At 35.2% G+C, this 19,275-nt stretch overlaps 1 long non-coding RNA gene across 2 annotated transcripts in view; it reads left to right on the top strand.

Annotated features, from left to right (window-relative positions):
• Positions 1-19,275, top strand: part of LOC134738433 (uncharacterized) — a 211,704-nt gene that overhangs the window by 9,512 nt on the left and 182,917 nt on the right. For both annotated transcript variants that reach the window (XR_010124154.1, XR_010124153.1), the window contains exons 2-3: positions 2,990-3,099; positions 9,821-9,979. This is a non-coding gene — a long non-coding RNA (uncharacterized LOC134738433). The remainder of the gene's footprint in view (positions 1-2,989; positions 3,100-9,820; positions 9,980-19,275) is intronic.

The raw sequence follows: 19,275 nt of genomic DNA, 5'->3' as shown, positions 1-19,275 counted from the left end.
TTTTTACTTCAAAAGCTTTGGCCGGGGGCAGTGGCCCATGCCTGTAATCCAGCACTTTGGGAGGCCGAGGCAGGCGGATCATGAGGTCAAGAGATCAAGACCATCCTTATCAACATGGTGAAACCCCGTCTCTACTAAAAACACAAAAATTAGCCAGGTGTGGTGGTGCACACCTGTAGTCCCAGCTACTCAGGAGGCTGAGGCAGGAGAATTGCTTGAACCAGGGAGGCAGAGGTTGCAGTGAGCTGAGATTGTACCACTGCACTCCAGCCTGATGACAGAGTGAGACTCCATCTCAAAAAAAAAAACCAAAAACAAACTAACTAAAAAATGCTTTACACTGTAGGAGGTAACTAAAAGTACTTTAAAATTTGATCGTAATTTAATTAGCCTCAGAGTTGAAAATAAACTGGACTTTCTCAGTCAGGATTGGAGTGAAACACCTATTATAATCATCTCACTTCATTTTTTACACTAATTTATTTCTTAGCATTTTTGGCACATATGCTTTTTTACTTGCCTTATAATGGATATGTACATCATCAGCTGCACCATCTAATTTGCTGAATGAATTCTAATTTTTAATTCTAATCTTGTTGAGCAAATAATTTAATTTTCCTGTACTTTGGTTGTTGATCAATGAAATGAAGGTAATATGTACTTTAAGTGTTTTACAGGATTGTTGATAGGATTAAATGAGAGAGAGAGAGAGAGAAGATATATATATATGTAAGAAACTGTAACAATGTAAGAAACTGCTGTTAAAATGGTAGATTTAAGAGCTACAGCTAATCAGATCTCTTCAATGGCTAAAGTTGTATAGTTATAGTGAAACTATTGAATTGCTAGGCAAATTGTGAAAGATTTATAATTATAGAAAGGATTACACTATATTGTTAAATGCTTTTACATGTATTATCTTGATTTACATAATTGAGTTCAGGTAAGTTAGATAGTATTATTATATGGATGTTGTTATTAGTTTTATTATATTCCAAGGGATTTAAAAAATCATCTAACCCAATGGCAAAATTATATGGAAAGGAGAAACTAATCTCTTCATTTATTTCAGAATTAGTGGTTATAAGAAATTATTTATTGGCCAAGTGCGGCGGCTCATGCCTGTAATCCTAGCACTGTGGGAGGTCAAGGCAGGCGGATTGCTTGAGCCCAGGAGTTTGAGACCAGACTGGACAACATGAGGAAACCCCGTTGCTACAGAAAATACATAAAAATTAGCTGGGCATGGTTATGCGTGCCTGTAGTCCGAGCTACTCCATAGGCTGAGGTGGGAGGATTGTTTCAGCCTGGGAGGTGGAGGTTGCAGTGAGCTGAGATCTTGCCACCGCACTCCAGCCTGGGTGACAGAGTGAGACCCTGTCTCAAAAAAATTAATAATAATAAAATAATATCTCTTATTATTGGGCTTTTTTCAGAAGTGTGTGTCTCCACTTTTTTGTATTTGCTGTGCACTCTTCAGTTTTCCTATTTCATCTTTACTCATTAGCTACTTTACCTAACTTCTAAGGAGATAGTGTTATTTTTTTTTAAACTCACATTTAATTATTCTAACAGAAATTCAAGTTAAACAAAAAGATGGTGTGCTTTTGGTCAGATTTCTTTTTCCTTTGCACCTATTTCTCCTTCACTTTCTCTGAACTAAGTTTACGTATTATACAAACAAATATGGTATTTACTTAATTAAAGTACTGTTTAACTGTTCGGTTTTTAAATTTTTAATCTGCTTGACTAGAGCCTTCATATAATGTGTTTTTCAGAGCCAAGCCTCAGGATCACATTATAGGTTATAATGAATTACTTCTTGTAACCAGACCCTCTTGGACACAGTCCAAGACAAACTTGTACTATTCAAAATTGTGTGTTTCGCTGTAATGAAAAGTGTTACTTGAGGGTCCAATGTAGTCAATCTGTTTTTACTATAACTTTACTAGTGTAAAAACTTAAACAATAAAGTCTTTGGATCAATGCTGGACATAAAAGTATTTACAGAGTACATACTAATTGTCCATTTTGCTGCTGTTTGGCCCTTTAAAAATTGGCAAGCAAATTCAGGAAATAAATTGAAGTTTATTAGAAAATACCTTTCTCACAGAAGATCAAGTTTCAGTGCATCTCAGGTTTTGTGGGAATGGATCAAATACATCAGACAAAAATAGGCTAAAGTTCCTTCCTCTCCATTTGAAATTGCTGTACTCATTTCTCAGAACATCTATTTTAATTGTATTTTGTATTAGAATTATAAAACTAAAGGAAAAGCAGTTTGACCACATTTGTCCTATAACGTGATGTATCGGACACGTCTTGGGCCCTGCTTGCTCCAGGTATTTCAGTGGCAACCAGATTCATGCAGGTGAAACTTTACAGTCCCTCTCCTGACTTTCTGTCCTAGGAGCTTCTCTGAAGCCAATAGAAACAAGTATGCAACTTGAAAGTGTAAGAAATTAGCAACCCATGCGGCAACTCTTCACTGATGGAAGTCAGAAGTTGTGGATAAGTGCTCTTCTCTTGTGTCTTCTGACAGGCTATTCTGGAGTAGTTTGATGGCTCCTAAGAAGATACTGGGCTTGAGCCCTGTTTGCTCATAGTGGTGGATGAACTCAAGGATGAACTTTTGTATTGGCCTTCCTTCCTTCCTTTCACTAATCCCTTACTCCTGTTTCTGGGTGCTTTCCCAAATAAAGAACTCGCACATAAGCCAGAGGTGTCAGGCTCTTACTCTCCGTGGAGAACCTAGAGTGAAAGGGGAAACTTGAGATTTCTGTTTCACTATTTTTGAATTATTAATGGAAGTTTTAACTTTTAAAAATTTGCATGCATGGATGGGACAGTCAGATTAATTGTATCAGTCATTTGTAAGAATGTTAATGACCCAAGATTGGTTGAACATGTGCATTTGAGGTTATTTTTCTGATAATGTTAATGGGTTAGATTTGAAAAGATTCACTCACTTGCTCATTCTCTCTTATAGGCAGAAGAATCTTTTCTTGCTGCTCTCCTAGGATCTACCAACCAGAGATTCTAATGTGATATGTTTGGAATGGAGTTATCGATCTGCATTTTTAATAGGCATTCCTCCAGGTGAGTCAGATGGTCATGGACTGTGCTTTGAGAAACATTGCTAGTTTATTATAGTAGTAATACTCCTGGGTATTATTAGCTACATAGTTATAATCAATCTTATATTTCTTAATGTTTCAAGAGTCATTGAGAAATTCATTAGATTTAAAATATTTTCATGTTGGAAGGAAGTGTTTCTCACTCCTAATCTGAATCATTGTAGATATGATAGGCAAAGAAATTTCAAGGGAATAGATTTAAGATATAACTTTGAAACTAAAAATTTGTCATTCAAGTTACATTTTCACTTTGTCAGTGATACGTAACTTCTAAGAAACTAGTTTCTGGTTGTTCTTAAGGCTGTATGTCTTTAACACAATGAACTGTTATGTACTCTATTTCCCAGTTTTGGATTTATAGACAGTTTAGTTGTTAGTCTTGAGTTATCCAAATTAGCTATTTGTATAAAACCATTTATTTATCTATTGAGACAGCGTTTCACTCAGTTGCCCAGGCTGGAGTATAGTAGTGTGAACACAGCTCACTGCAGCCTTGATCTCTCAGGATCAAGTGATCCTTCTGCTTCAGTGTCCTGTGTAGCTGGGGCCACAGGCCTGTACCACTGTGCCCAGGTAATTTTTTATTTTTTATTTTTTGTAGAGACAGAGGTCTCACTTTGTTTCCCAGGCTGGTCTTGAACTCCTGGGCTCAAGCAATCTGCTTACCGTGGCCTCTCAAAGTGCTGGGATTATAGGTGTGATCCACCATTCCCCACCAGAACATTTTAAAAACATATTTAAAATTTTTGTTTTTTTCCTGCCTTCTTTGCAGTTGTTTGTAGTAATAGCTACTGTAAACATTTAAAAGTAAATGCAAATTAAATACTAATTTTAATGACTAGTCATATAGGCTAAATTGCTTATGTAGCTAATAAATAGTTTTAATAAGAATATATAATTAATTAGGTTGGACATGGTGGCTCACACCTGTAATCCCATCACTTTGGGAGGCCACGGAGGGTGGATCATCTAAGGTCGGGAGTTCGAGATCAGCCTGGCCAACATAGTGAAATCCCATCTGTACTAAAAATACAAAAATTCACCAGGTGTGGTGGCATGTCCCTGTAATCCCAGCTACTCCAGAGTCTGAGGCAGGAGAATTGCTTGAACCTGGTAGGCAGAGGTTGCAATGAGCCAAGATCATGCCCTTCACTCCAGCCTGAGTGACAGAGCGAGACTGTCTCTCTCAAAAAAAGAAAAAAAGAATATGTGATTAATTAGTGGGCTAAATTGGTGAAATGATGCTTTTGTCTTTCTGCACACCATCTACATACAGTGTCTACAATTTAAGTGAAAAGATTCTTTTAGCATGGACTTAAATTGAAATTATAGCATCAGCAGAAAGCTTTTTGTAAAGCGATTAAACATCTTTCAGGAAATTAAAGTTGATTACAAGAGCTCAATAAGATCAGTTTGTGTTATAAATGGATTATTAGTTGGTTCTAATGTTAACTCTAAACCAATTTTTTGCTCTTTATTCATTCATTGGAAGATGTCAATTGACCTCTTTTTAGTTAAGCAAGCTCTCAGAATGTTTGTCGTGGTATTCTGAACTCCCTTCTGACCAATACATTTCACAAAAAGCTCCTCCTTTGTGATCTTTGCTCATCGGCTTCATTCCCTAATCAATTAATCAGTCTGAGGCTAATTTAATATTATCTTTAGAAAATGTTAAATCCTCTTCTATCTTCTTGTGCTCTATACATTTTGGACTCACTCTGCTCATCATTACTTGCTATCAAAATAATGCAATATAATTTAATGTTAGCCTGTAATAAATTTAATACAGAAGGGAATTTTTTTGTAGGAGAAAACACATTCCAGAGTCCTGAAAGAATAATTTACTTGGTAGTAGAAAAAGCACAATCCTTAGAGCATATAGAAATTCTTAGGCTGAGGTGGGAAGATTGCTTGAGGCTAGGAGTTCAAGATCAGCCTGGGAAACATTGGGAGAACACATCTCTACAAAAATTTTTTAAAACAATTATCCAGGTGTAGTGGCATGTGCCTGTGGTCCCAGCTACATGGGAGGCTAAACCTGGGTGACAGAGTGAGACCCTGTCTAAAAAAAAAAAAAGAAAGAAAATAAATTCTTGGCCAATTAATTTGATGTCATGTTAGATAATAGACAAAAAAAAGCCATTGGAAAACTCAGAAGGCACAAGTAAGGTACAGCCATGAACTGAATAGCAATGTTTTGATCAGCAGTGGAACACAAATGCTACAGTGGTCCTATAAGATTATAATACCACATATTTTTATTGTACCTTTTTTATGTCAGTATATCTTTAGATACACAAATACTTATCACTATGTTACAGTTGCTTACAGTATTCAGTACAGTAGCATGCTGTATAGGTTTATAACCTGGAAGCAATAAGACATACCATATAGTCTAGGCGTGTAGTAGGCTCTGCCATTGAGGTTTTGTAAGTAGACTTTATAATGTTCACACAACAATGAAATCACCTAATTTCTCATTTCTGAGAATGTATCCCTGTTGTTACTTGATGCATGAATGCATTATAATTTGAATTATCCATGTCACACTTTCTTCCATTAGTACAGATGATTGAAATTGAATTTTTAAAAAATATTTAAGGCTTTTAATCATCTTGGTGTACTACTCTCACAATACTTTTAACAAAGACTTCTTTGAAGTGAGTCTTTAATTGGATTGGATTATATGGGTTTCGGATTTTTTAAATTTAAGAAGGTTAAAATATTTTCCAACATTATATGTTTTTTTTTTTTTTTTCTCTGAGACAGAGTCTTGCTCAGTTGACCAGGCTGGAGTGCAGTGGCGCGATCTTGGCTCACTGCAACCTCTGCCTCCCAGGTTCAAGCAATTCTTCTGCCTCAGTCTCCCGAATAGCTGGGACTACAGGCATGCGCCACCACACTGGCTAATTTTTGTATTTTTAGTAGAGACGGGATTTCATCATATTGGCCAGGCTTGTCTTGAACACCTGACCTTGTGATTTGGCTGCCTCAGCCTCCCGAAGTGCTGGGATTACAGGAGTGAGCCACTGCGCCCGGCCCCAACATTATATCTTAATGCCTTCCAAGATTGCTGATTTTATTTTTATCTTTCTGAGAAAAACGTGCATATTCTAAGTTAAAGTTGACTTCTCTTACTGAAAGAAAATACTGAAATACTTCAGCAAATACCGAAGCTATTTGTTGAAATGTATTATATAGTCTGTAAAAGGGATAAGAAGGATACTGACATTTGCTGAGCACCTGCTATGTTCTAGGAACTATGTGAAGTGTTTTACGTGATATCTCATTTAATTCTTCTAATAACTCTGAAAGAATGGTATTAGTTTCCTTAACTTCCTTAACTAGATGGAGAAAAGCTAACTCAGAGAGTTAAATAATTTCCCAGGGGAACGTAATTTGTAGCAGAGTTATTCAGACCCATGTCAATTTGGCTCAAAAGCTCACATGCTTTTCAGTATACTGCCTTTTCTCTTGTAAAGTTAAGAAACAAATGAAAGCGATTTTTTTCAGAGTCCACTTGGACTGAACTAAAATGACCAAATTTAGAAGCATTTCCCAGGTACGATTTTACCTGTGATAAGATAAGGTAATTAGTAGAATTAACATTTAGTACCAGGAATCAGAATTGAAATTTTGGGCCTTTGGTTCTCCAACTTTCTGTGATCACATTTCCTAGGAATTCCTCAAATTAGAAATGTTTAAAACATTTTTTGAGCACTTGTGTGCAAAGCTTACCCCTTCAATAGCAGCTTCTATCATCTCTAAGATGGGTTTTTAAGTCCTGCAATTTCTGTCTTCATAACATAATTTTCCTGTCAGTTCTAACCAAATTTTAAGAATACTATATTAACTTAGGCAAATCCTAAATTATGAGCATATAAGAATGACTAAAATAATACAACAATATATACATACTAAGAAAATAGACAATTGAGACAGCTTAAAGCAATATTGAGTCAGAAAGTGAGAGCGGGATCCACAAGTTGGGCAAATATGAAAGAATGTGAGGCTTTCATCAGTTTGAAACAAAATTATATGATGGCATTAAGAGATTAGGGTTTGAAGTGGTAGTCACCTTTGTTATCAATGGCAATCCCATATATATTCAGCCATTGTCCCAAAAATGTTTGTGGCAATAATGATATAGATTAAAATACAAAAACAAATGATTTTTTTAGTTCACCAAAGATTCATTAACACACTATACAACATAATTTTACCTTTTTAGATTAGATTTCATGTAGTATTCAGAAGAGTCAATGTAGGGTAGTGAAAAAATTACTGGTCTTGGTGGTAGTCAGGAAACCTGGATGTTCTGGCCCCAGATCTACCCTTAGATTATATAATAGTGACTTAGCTATATTTTGGGGCTTTTCATTTCTTAACTCAAAAATGAGGTGTTGGATTCATTGGTTATTCTTTAAATGTCCCTCTTAGGTAAAAAATAACATAATTCTAAGTGCTTTTAGTGGAAAACACATGAAGATATTCAGGAGGGAAAGAAGTTGCAGTTAAGAAAGCTAGCATTGTTGACAGAAAGAGTTATGCGAAATTGTGTGGCTAGGAATAAAAAGAAATGCATCCTCGACTGAAAGAGTAAAAAAATTTTAAATGAGTGGAATACTTTTTGACTAGGCACTGAAGTATGTTGGTCTGTATAAAATACATACACACTCCTAATTTGATTGACAAATTTATATATCCTCAGTTTTAACAAAAATATCACAATGTATCCATATTTTAAAGGACTCAATTTATGGAAAATACATGAAAGTAATATTTAATAGGACTTACATATATTTGAAAATGAAAATTCCATTAAATGAAAACTGTAAAATCCTCTCCCAAAATACAGAGTTAAACTTGAAATTTTATCCATGGATTTTATATAAAATGTATATCTAGTTCTTAAATAGCTTTCTTCAAAACCATAAACATAAAAATGCTCAATAAATAAATTAGAATCCCAAATTAAATTTATCTTTAAACAGTGAGCCCTATGTTTTAAACACAGTGTGGTTTAAATTTTTTAAATTACCATATACAATATATTCAGCAGAAATACTAACAATGTGCTCTATTGGTATATATATATTACCTGAAAACTAGGTTTCATGTAGTAAATTCAGAAAAATTCAGCCAATTGAAAGTTTTGATCCATATTACCAAAAACTTGTCAAAATACAATTTGTGCTGAATAAAATTAATATTGGTTTGCTGAATCAGCACACTGCTTTTGCAGATACAACATTACGTAGCTTTTCAGCAGTTTACCTGGATTACCAGAAATTCTATGCAGAACTGCCTAGAAGTAGGACTATGAAGCATCCAAGGGTTTTCCCTGCAAAAAATGAAATCTCATCTGAACATTTATTCACACTTTTAAATTTATTCTTTGTCAACATCCTAAGGAAACTAATATTACAGCCTTTGAGTTAGAAAATAATAATATAGCCTTTGAGTTTGAACATAGTGACAAAGTGGGAACCCTAGGGCCAACGAAAAGGATGCATCAGTCTTGCTCAGCTCAAAGCAAAGTCCTACTAAGATGACAGGAAAGCATTCAGTATAATATGTTAAAAAAATTTTAAATTCCCAGATAAAATCATATGTCAGCTGTTATGTTAAATTAAATGCCCTAGAAGACATGTGCTTCAATTCAATCTAATATCAGTAAATAAAGGGGTAGGATGGTATGCCAACATAAATCTAAAGGGATTGGTGACTTTCATTTTACATGATACAAACTACTAAAATAAATTAATTGGATTATGTAAAGAGAGAGATAAAAGGAAGATTTTTAATATAAATGAAAGGAAGATCCAAGTATTCTTTAACCTAAAAAGTTTTTCAGACCTAATAGGCATGACAAAACCTGTCTTCATTCCTTTCTATTCAGCTCAGCAAGTGCTTTTGAGCTCCAATAGTTAATCAGTTACCAGATTCCACAATCTTTGTTTTTCACACCCCTCAATTTTTGCTGTGAATTGTTCCTCTAATGAATGTACTTAGGATCACCAGCCGGCCAATGCTTTTTTTGGCCTTAAAAGGGCAATTATTATTTATCCACAATTAGATTTACCATATAAAATTGTTACCATATAGCAACAGCCTATAAAACATAATAGTTACATTATGAAAGAAGTAGATGGCTTAATGTAAATCATTAATATGTGAAATTTATTTGGCAAAATTATTCAGTCCAACTTTTAAAATGACTATAGCCATGCACAACTTACAGAAAAGCATAGTAAGAGAATATTATATACCAAATAACCTTTATGCAAACAATCAATGAACATAATGCAAGTGTTATAAAACAGTATCTAGCTTTACAGAAAAGGTATAATGCAGGTATTACTGTTAAAAATTGATTATCTTTTTAAACATCATTTCTTAATTTAATTTTCCAAAATGCATAGAAAACTGAGAAATTTTAAAAATATACTTACCCTTTGATTTATTTAGAAAACCTCTGCTCTTGGTGAAAAGCAGAAATTGTTTCACTGCTCACTTTCCCTGAAGCTATGAACTTAAACATTAAATCAGTGAACTCCACCTCTCTGGACCACACTGGTTTGCTAGACACTACTGCTGTGTGGAAGAATTCTGCTGCATCTAAGCTATATACTGAGTGCAATGGATAACCTAATATGCCTTTCATTTAACTGGCTGGGCAGGTTTCTACCGTCTGTGGAACATGGAATCAAACCAGAATATGTTGGCACAACAGGCCAGTAAAACCGGTTCTTCTGTAGATCCAGAACTTGTCCAACCAGTCTGTATCAAAGGCTAGCCCAACATGCTGCAGCGGCTCAGCTCTGCTAAGCTCGTACTGGGTGAGTTATCCCCACCTCCCTTCAGCTCCCAACAAACTACTCAGAATGTTGTAGCCTCCAGCAAAATAATTCAGAGTTCTAGTGGGAGGGGCACATCTGTGTCAGGTATAGCAAGAGTCCATTGTTACAAGACTCTCGTGGTAGACATATATAAGCAAGTGGTCTGTTATCTTCAGAGGTAGGTAATCCTTTTAAACATGTATTCTAGGGCATTCTCCTGACTACAGCCTCTAGAAATAGATTACCTATGATGAAGATGAATCCTATAATGCCTGACCTTTTCCACTAGTCTGCTTGGCTTTGTTTGATCTAGCTTAGCCTTGAGGAGAGAGATTGATATTCCCCACAGGGTAGTGGGCTTGAGAGCTAGAAGGAGGCATTTCTAGAAGGAGAGAAACAAGGTGTAGGTTGATCAAACATTTGCTTGGGTGTGTTATCTTCCTTGTTCTCAAATGATCCTCATACCATTCCAGTTTAAAATTGGAAAAACTCCTACTTCTACATACTAGGGACAACTTAAAGAGGTTTTGCTCTGAATATTCAACAGTTCAACACAAAGTATTGGTATCAACTATGTTTCAAGAACTGTGCCAGGTACAGGGTTCACAATGTAAGTAAAATTAGTAAAGATGAGAGCAATGTCAAAGTCCTCTATTAGGCATGTCTAGTAAACTTTTGGAAAGAAGAAATGAGCAGCAAAACATTACATTTTGACAGAAATTGGTTCGTATTAAGAGAGATCATGTGGGATTTGTTCTTGCTCTCTCATAATACTTGCACATTTAGAAGCAGTATTTCCTGTCTACTGACATAGTGTTTCTGAAACTTTTGTGCTTAAGAATCATCTGAAGTGTTGATTAAGAGCACAGATTCCTGGGTCTAACCGCCACAGATTCTGCTTCAACATTCAATAGGAATGTTGCCCAAGCACTTCTAGTGATTCTGATGCAATTATTGCAGGGACCATAGGCACAATTCCATGCTCAGTTTCTTTTGTATTTTTATACCTAATTAAAAAGAATACATATGAACCAAAAGTTGCCATTTTTATTTTTGTATTTCCAGTGTCTAGAACACTGACTGACACTTAGAAGGTACTTAATAAATGCTTATCAGAGTTAAGCACTTGCTAGATCTCAGGGGAATCACAACTAGTAATGACTATATGAATCAAACTCCATCAAATACTATACTTATAATAATTGAGATGGGAGCTCAGAAATGGGAGTGAGTATGACTATAAGTATGGGGAAGACTTCACATGGGAGATGGGTTTAGAGGCTTTTCTTTTTAAACCATGGCCAAAGATTTCTATCTGCAGGATAACAGAAGGCTAAAGGAACAATAAAAATAGTGCCTTTGATTTGATAACAGTAACAAAAGTGTTAAGTATATGAGGACACCATGAACTCAAAACTTGGTAATAAGGTTATTTTCTACAGCAGGGTCAGCAGATTTTTCCTTAAAGGAGCAGAGACTAATAGAGTTTGTCAGCTAGATTGTCTCTGTCTCAACTATTCAGTTGTAACAGTGTAGCACAAAAACAGGCATAGACAATAGTCATTTAAATGGGTGTGATATTGTGAAATATGTGTTTGGTCTTTGACCCTTTTTCCTGGTGTACAACTCCTAAAATCCTTACTCTCCAAAGTGATGTCTTTGGATGCTAATGAGTTGACTGATAGCTGGCAACCCCTAGGTAGCTTCAGGATGGGGGCTGGTCACCAGAAAGACCAAGGCAGGATTAGGGGCTTAGGATTTTCAGCCCTTCCCCGCAACCTGTGGGTTAAATTGATCACTAATGGCCAATGGTTTAATCATGCCTATGTAATGAAGTCCCATGAAAACCCAAAGGACATGATAGCTTTCCGATAGCTGAACACATGGAACTTCCTGGAGGGTGGTGCACTGGAGAGGGCAGGGAAGTGCAACACCCCTTCTCACATGCCTCCCCCATGACTCTCTTCACCTGTACCTGTGGCCATATCCTTTACTGTAAACTGGTAAACGTAAATGGTTCCCTTCAGTTCTGTGAGTTGCTCTAGCAAATTAATCAAATCCAAGGTCTTGGGATCCCCAATTTATAACCAATCAGTTAAAAGCACAGGTAAAAATAACCCAGGACTTGTTGGCATCAGAAGTAGGGGGCAGTCTTTTGGTACTGAGCCCCAACTTGTGGAATTTAATTTCTAGGTAGATAGTGTCAGAACTAAATTGAAGGATACCTACCTGGTATCTGCTGCAGAATTCATTGCTTGCTTGTTGGTAGGGGAAAATCTCCACACATTTGGCTGCAGAAGTCTTCTGTGTTGTTTGTTGTTGAGTGAGAGAATAGAAGAAGTACTTTGAGTTTGAGTGTGCTTTTTTCCACACGATTGGTATGGATGTGTTCTAATAAAACTTTATAAAACAAGTGGCAGGCCAGATTTGACTAGTAAACCAGTTAGTTTGCTGACCCCTAATCTAGAGTAAAACCTGTGAATTGTTAATTGAAAAATTAACAAGATTGCATAATTGTCTAGGCAAATTGCCTTTTGAGTCATAAAGACTTGGGTTCCATCCCAGTTCTGTTCCACCCTAGCCTTGTCACCTGAATCAAACATCAGTTTTATTTATAAAATGGGAAGGAAAATAATAGTACCTATATCCTAGAGTTATTACAAGATTCAAATAATAATTTGTATAAAGGTTTATCTGCAAATCTAATACACAGTAAGGGCTTGATAAAATGTCAGCTGAAAATAAAACTAGTTAAACATAGCAGTTGAACTTGTTTATTTCTGTTGTTCTTGAAATCCCAGTAAAATGACAGTAGAGAAACCAAAACTGCATGAACCCTTAAAGATCAAAAAGATTGAGAGGTAGCGGATAAGAGACATCTATGTATCTTTGCAAGGAGGAATGAGAATGAGTGGTGACTTAGCAGAATAGAAAGGAAGTCTAACTACTTGCCATGATAAAAGCATGTCTGTCTCTACTGCAGAATGCTGGAAAAACTCAGGATTTGGAGGTACAAGGTACCCTTAAATAGCCTTGGGGAGTAGAGTGGGCTTGGAATGGAAGGATTGGTTGAAAATCTGTTTAAGCAACAGTTTGCTCCGTTGGTCCCATCTCAGCCAAGAAGCCTGGATTCTTCTACCTTGACAGAAATAGATAGGACTTGTTGATTCATGGTAGAAGAGATTATCTCAGGTTTGTTCTAGATTTGGGAATACTAAGCAGAGCTGAGAGTGGATGCTAAAGCACCATACTGAAATCAAATGATTATATTATTTTTCCTATTGGTTCTATAACAAATTACCCTCAAATATAGTGGTTTAAAAAAAACACAAATTTATCATCTTATAATTCCAGGGGTCAGAAATCCAAAATGAGTCTCAGTGGGTTAAAATTAATGTGTCAGCAGAGTTGTCTTTCTTCATGGAGGCTCTAGAAAGAAATTTTGTTTTCTTGCCTTTTCCAGCTCCTTTCAGCCACCTGCATTACTTGGCTCATGGCTCCCTTACTTCTTCAAAGCCAGCAATGGATTTTTCACGTCATATCATTTTGTCCCTGACTCTCCTGCCCTCCTCTTCTGTATTTAAATCCAACTGAATAATCCAAGATAACTCCCTTTGTTAAGGTCAATTTTTTAGCAAGCTTAATTCTACCTGCTATCTAAATTCTCTTTTGCCATGTAACATAACATGTTCATAGGTTCCTGGGATTAGGATGTGTGGACATCTGTGAGAGGCCATTATTCTGCCTACCAGAGAGATTAAGTCAGAGTCTGTGTATTGGTTGGTGAGATACCTATGTCTGTTCGTCTGCTTGGCTTCCAAATGCTAGTGACTAGGTTCATATTCTTCACTCACAAAGTAGGGAACTGGAGAACTTCTCTGAGAAACTCTCAAGACCCTGATCACCGTAATGCATTGGTTATAAACTAGGACTGATTTCCCCCCACAGGGGACATTTGGCAATGTTTGGAGAGATACTTGATTGTAATAACTAAAGATATGCGCAGAGGTGTGCTACTGGCATCTCGTGGATAGAGGCCAAGGATGCTGCTAACCATCTTGCAGTACACAGGGAAGCTCATCTTCCTGTTCCCCAAAATAATTATTCAGTTCAAAATGTCAATAGGGCCAAAGTTGAGAAATCCTACCCTAATGTTAAGTCTATCAGTTAACATCACCCTAACATAAATCAATGACTGATTAGAGAGCATGTAACATGAAAAAGAGAGAGGAAAAGAAACCAACAGGTAAAATGAACGTAGAAAAAGCAGTCAATGCAGAGAATAGAATAGTATTTTAAATTGACTATATTAATATGTTCAAAGAAATAAGACAAGTTACTGATTGTGTAAAACAAGAACAGAAAGGTTATCCAAAAGTAGAACTTTTTGAGAACAAAAAAGAGATATTGGAAAGTAAAGATATGATAGTAGAAAGGAAGTCAGTAACCCAGGTAGAGTTTAGTGATTTCACAAAGATTGCCAGATTGGTTAAAAATGTAAGACCCAACTGTATGCTGCCTGCAATAAACATATTTTAGACATAAAAAACCAAATAGGTTAAAGGTAGAAGGACCAAAAAAGACATACCATGGCAACACTAATCAAAAGATACTCATATTACTATCAGACAAAATAGGTTTTAGATCAGAGTATATTACTAAGGATAAAAAGGGTCATTTCAAAATGATAAAAGGGTGAATTCATCAAGGGTACCTAATATAATTGTACGCATTCATGTGTCTAATGATACAAATGGAAAACACAAGAATCAAAATCTGATAGAACTGAAAGGAGTACAGGAAAAATTTATAACTAGATCCCATAATTATATCTGGAGATTCCATTACTCCTCTTTCAATAACTGATAGGGTAAGTAGACAAAAAATCAGTAAAAGTGTAGAAGGCTTAACACTATCAACATACTAGATGTAATTGACATTTGTAGATCACTTTAAAACAACAAAACACACATTCTTTTCAAGTGCACGTGGAACATTGACCAAGTTAGGCTGTATTCTAGGTCATAAAACAAGTCTCAAATTTAAACAGACTCAAGTAATACAAAGTATGTTTTCTGATGACAATGGCATTAGGTTAGAAATCAATAACAGAATGATGTGTGGGGAATTCCCCAAATATTTGTAAACTAAACAACACACTCCTAAATAACTCATAGGTCAGTGATGAAATCAAACAGGAAAGTATTTTGAGCTAGATGGTAATGAAAATTCAACATATTAAAATTGTGGGATGTTGCTACAGCAGTACTTAGAAGGAAATTTATAACACTAAATGTGTTTTAAATAAAATGTAGACATTAAATGTCTATGTTGGAAAAAGAAAGATCTCAAATCAATGACCTCAACTTCCACCTTAAGAAACCAGAAAAAGAAGAGAAAGAAAATAATAAAAATTAGAGTAGAAATCAATGAACTGGAAGACAGATAGAAAAAATCAGTACAACCAAAAGCTGCTTCTTTGACTGAATCAATACAACTGATTTAAACTTCTAGCCACACTGATCGGGGGGGAAAAAAAGGATAGGATTAGCGGTAGGGGGAGAAAACACAAATTTTGAATATTCGGAATGAAAGAAGTGATATCAATACAGATGCAACCGATGAAAAGTGTAAGAAGGAAATATTATGAATTTTATGCCAGTATAGTCAACTTAGATGAAATAGACACAATTACTTGAGAGACACAAACTATCAAAGCTAATCCAAGAAGAAATAGCCTTTTATTTATTAAATAAATTTAATTTGTAGTTAAAGACCTAACCATAAAGAATTCCAAGCCAAGAGTTTCACTGGTAAGTGGTTTCACTGGAATTCTTACAAACATTCCAGGAAGAAATAACACCAATTTAATGCAGACTTTTCCAGAAAATCAAAGAGGAGGAAATAACTGCCAGTTCATTTTATAAGGCCAGCATTACTCTGATACCAAAATTAAGCAAAGACATTGCAAGAAAAGAATTTTATAGATTCGTGTTTCTTATGAAATAGTTATAAAATTCTAAAAATTTTAGCAAACTGAAGCCAATGATTATTTCAATAGGTGCAAAAAAATTTCGGACAATATTTAACAGACTTTCCTGATAAAAGGTATTTGTAAGCTAGGAATGGAATTCACTCATTATGACAAGTGGCATCTATGAAAAACCTACAGCTGACATCATAGTTAATGGGGATAGTGAAAGACTGAGACAAAAAAGGCAAGAAAAAATAAAAGGCCATGTAGACTGGAAAGGAAGAAGTAAAACTGTCTTTGCAGGTAACATGAGTATCTGTGTAGAAAATTCTGTAGCATCTACAAAAAATATTCTAAAACTAATAATTGAATTTAGCAAGCTTGTAGTAAACAAGATCAATATACAAAAACAATAATAAATAATAGCAATGAATAACCTAAAATTAAAATCTGAAAAACAATACTATTTATAATAGTATATTGAGTAGTACCAAAAATTATGAAATATTTTGGTGTAAATTTTACAAAAGATGTGTGAGAACTGTAACTAAACACTATAAAATATTGCTGATGGACATTAAAGAGTACTCAGAGAGAGAGAGATACAGGGTTCATGGATTGGAGGACTGTTTATTCTTAAGATATAATTTCTTGGCTGGGAATAGTAGCTCATGCTTATAATTCCAGCACTTTGGGAGGCTGAGGTGGGGTGATCGCTTGAGCCCAGGGGGTCAAGGCTGCAGTGAGCTGTGTTCATGCCACCGCACTCCAGCCTGGGCAACAGAGGGAGAAAAAAAGATGTAATTTCCTCCTAAATTGATCTATAAATTTTATGCAATCCTAGTAAACATCCTAGCATTTTTGTATAAATTGACAGGTTGATTCTAAAATTTATGTTGAAATGCCAAGTCAGAACAACTTTGAATAAATTAGATAATTTATACCTAGTGGTGTGCTGATGTTTAACAACTAGCTCTCTGGAAATACTTTTGTGGTATAAATATACCATGGCTGATTTCAAGCTACTAATGTGACATCACTGAACACAGGGTACGGAAGAGATGTACAAGATCAGTTCTTGTGAATGGATGCAAGCCAGTTTCAGCACACCACTTACTATACTACATGATTTTAAGATTTATCATAAAGCCACAGTAATCAAAATGGTATGGTACTGGCATAGACAATAAAAATTCAGTAAGAATGTATAGAGAGTTCAGAAATAGAGCCACACATATATGACCAATTCATTTTTGACAAAGGTGAAAAGATAATTCAGGAGAAAGGAAAGAGTTTTTTCAACAATAGTGCTGAAAGAATTGGATATTTACATAAAAAAGAACTATCCATACATTATACAACTGTTAACTTAGATCATGTTTCTAAATATAAAATACAAAACTTCAGAATTTTTAGGATAAAAACTTTGTAACCTTGAGTTATACAAATACTATATATGACACCAAATGAATGATTCAAGAGAACAAAATTCATAGATTTGACTTTGTCAAAGTTAAGAACTTCTGATCTTCAAAAGTCATAATTAAGAAATGAAAGGATAAGCCATAGACTGGGAGAAAATATTTGCAAATGACATATCAGATAAAGGGCTTATATCAAGAATACATAAAGAAGCTGGGAGCAGTGGCCCGTGCCTGTGGTCCCAGCTACTTGGGAGGCTGAAGAGGAGGATTGCTTGAGCCCAGAAGGTCAAGGCTGCAGGGAGCTGTATTTCACCACTGTACTCCAGCCTGGGCAACAGAGGGAGATACTGTCTTAAAAAAAAAAAAAAAGCATGTTTGTATTCTGATTTATATAAGCAATTTTTCTAATGAAAAAAAATTAGCCTGGCTTGGTGGCCTAGGCCTGTAATTCCAGCACTTTGGGAGGCCGTGGCGGGCAGATTACCTGAGATCAGGAGTTCAAGACCAGCCTGATCAACGTGGTGAAACCCTGCCTCTACTAACAATACAAAATTAGCCAGGCATGGTGATGCATGCCTGTAATCCCAGCTACTAGGGAGGCTGAGGCAGGAGAATTGCTTGAACCCCGGAGGTAGAGGTTGCAGTGAGCCAAGATCGCACCATTGCATTCCAGCCTGGGCAGCAAGAGCGAAACTCCATCTTAAAAAAAAAAAAAAATCAAACCTAGATAAAACCATTAATGAAATGCAGAAGAAATATCTAAAGAACTTTGGAGCTGGAGGTCTGTATTATGGTTCTATTCTGTCACTTTGGGTATCGTTATTGTGATTTTCAGTTTGCTTAAAATGAGGGAATTGAAATGTTTGGCTTATAAGGTCATATATAGCTGAAAAATTCTGTGTAAAATATGGAGAGTTCTCAAGAAACTTTTATGTGGAAGATAGTGTTCTGCATTCACATTTGTAAGTGTTTTAATAATTTTTATAGGATCAGAATAACTGATGGACCCTTACATATCTCAATATTGTAATTAAATAATTTTGGGGGTGAGGTAACAGAATCCTGTTCTCAAGGAAAATTGTAAGCAAATGTAACATAACAACTATAACTTTTATGGTTTTAGGTAAACTCAATTTTTACAAAATAATTATATTTTGAAGTAGAATTTCTGATCACCATAATTTTATTCCATATTTTTGAAATATCTAAAATATTCTACCAATTATTTTGAGTTTTACTTTTGCTATTTAAAATGACAAAGAAAAGCCCAGTTGGCTATCTTTCTGTATATAATTACATCATTTTTGAGATTTGAGAGGATTTATTTTTGTTAATACTAGTTTACAGTACCTCCAAGAGTAAAAATCTATTTGAGATAATTCTGATAAGTATTATTAGTTTAAGAAATTACATGATACAATATATCAGTCTAGCAAAGTCATACTTGTATTCCATGAATATATACAAATAAAAATGAATTAAAATTAAAATTTAAAAATAGATTAATAAAACAAAATTTAAAAAAGAAATTGCATAATAGTGGTCAAAAAATGTCTGAAACCAAAGTAGAAGTCATTATCTCAGTTAAGAAAAGGATCATCTACACACGATTAAAGTAAGTTAATATTATCTTGTAATCCCCGCACTTTGGAAAGCTGAGGCTGGAGGATTGCTTGAGGCCAGGAGTTTGAGAGCAGACTGGACAACATAGAGAAATGTGTCTCTACTAAAAATAAACAACAAATTTTTTTAAAAAGTGAGTTAACATTAAATTAGAACAATTATTTAGGCCCTGTTAACATGACCTTGGAGATATGACAGACATGCAAATATAAGTGGTTGTCCCCAGGTACAGTATATATCCTTAATACCATCTAAATGGGATATGAATCAGAACA

The sequence above is a fragment of the Pongo pygmaeus genome, chromosome 17, assembly GCF_028885625.2.
Source record: "Pongo pygmaeus isolate AG05252 chromosome 17, NHGRI_mPonPyg2-v2.0_pri, whole genome shotgun sequence".
NCBI lineage: Eukaryota > Metazoa > Chordata > Mammalia > Primates > Hominidae > Pongo > Pongo pygmaeus.
This window is presented reverse-complemented; position numbering and strand designations above follow the sequence as displayed.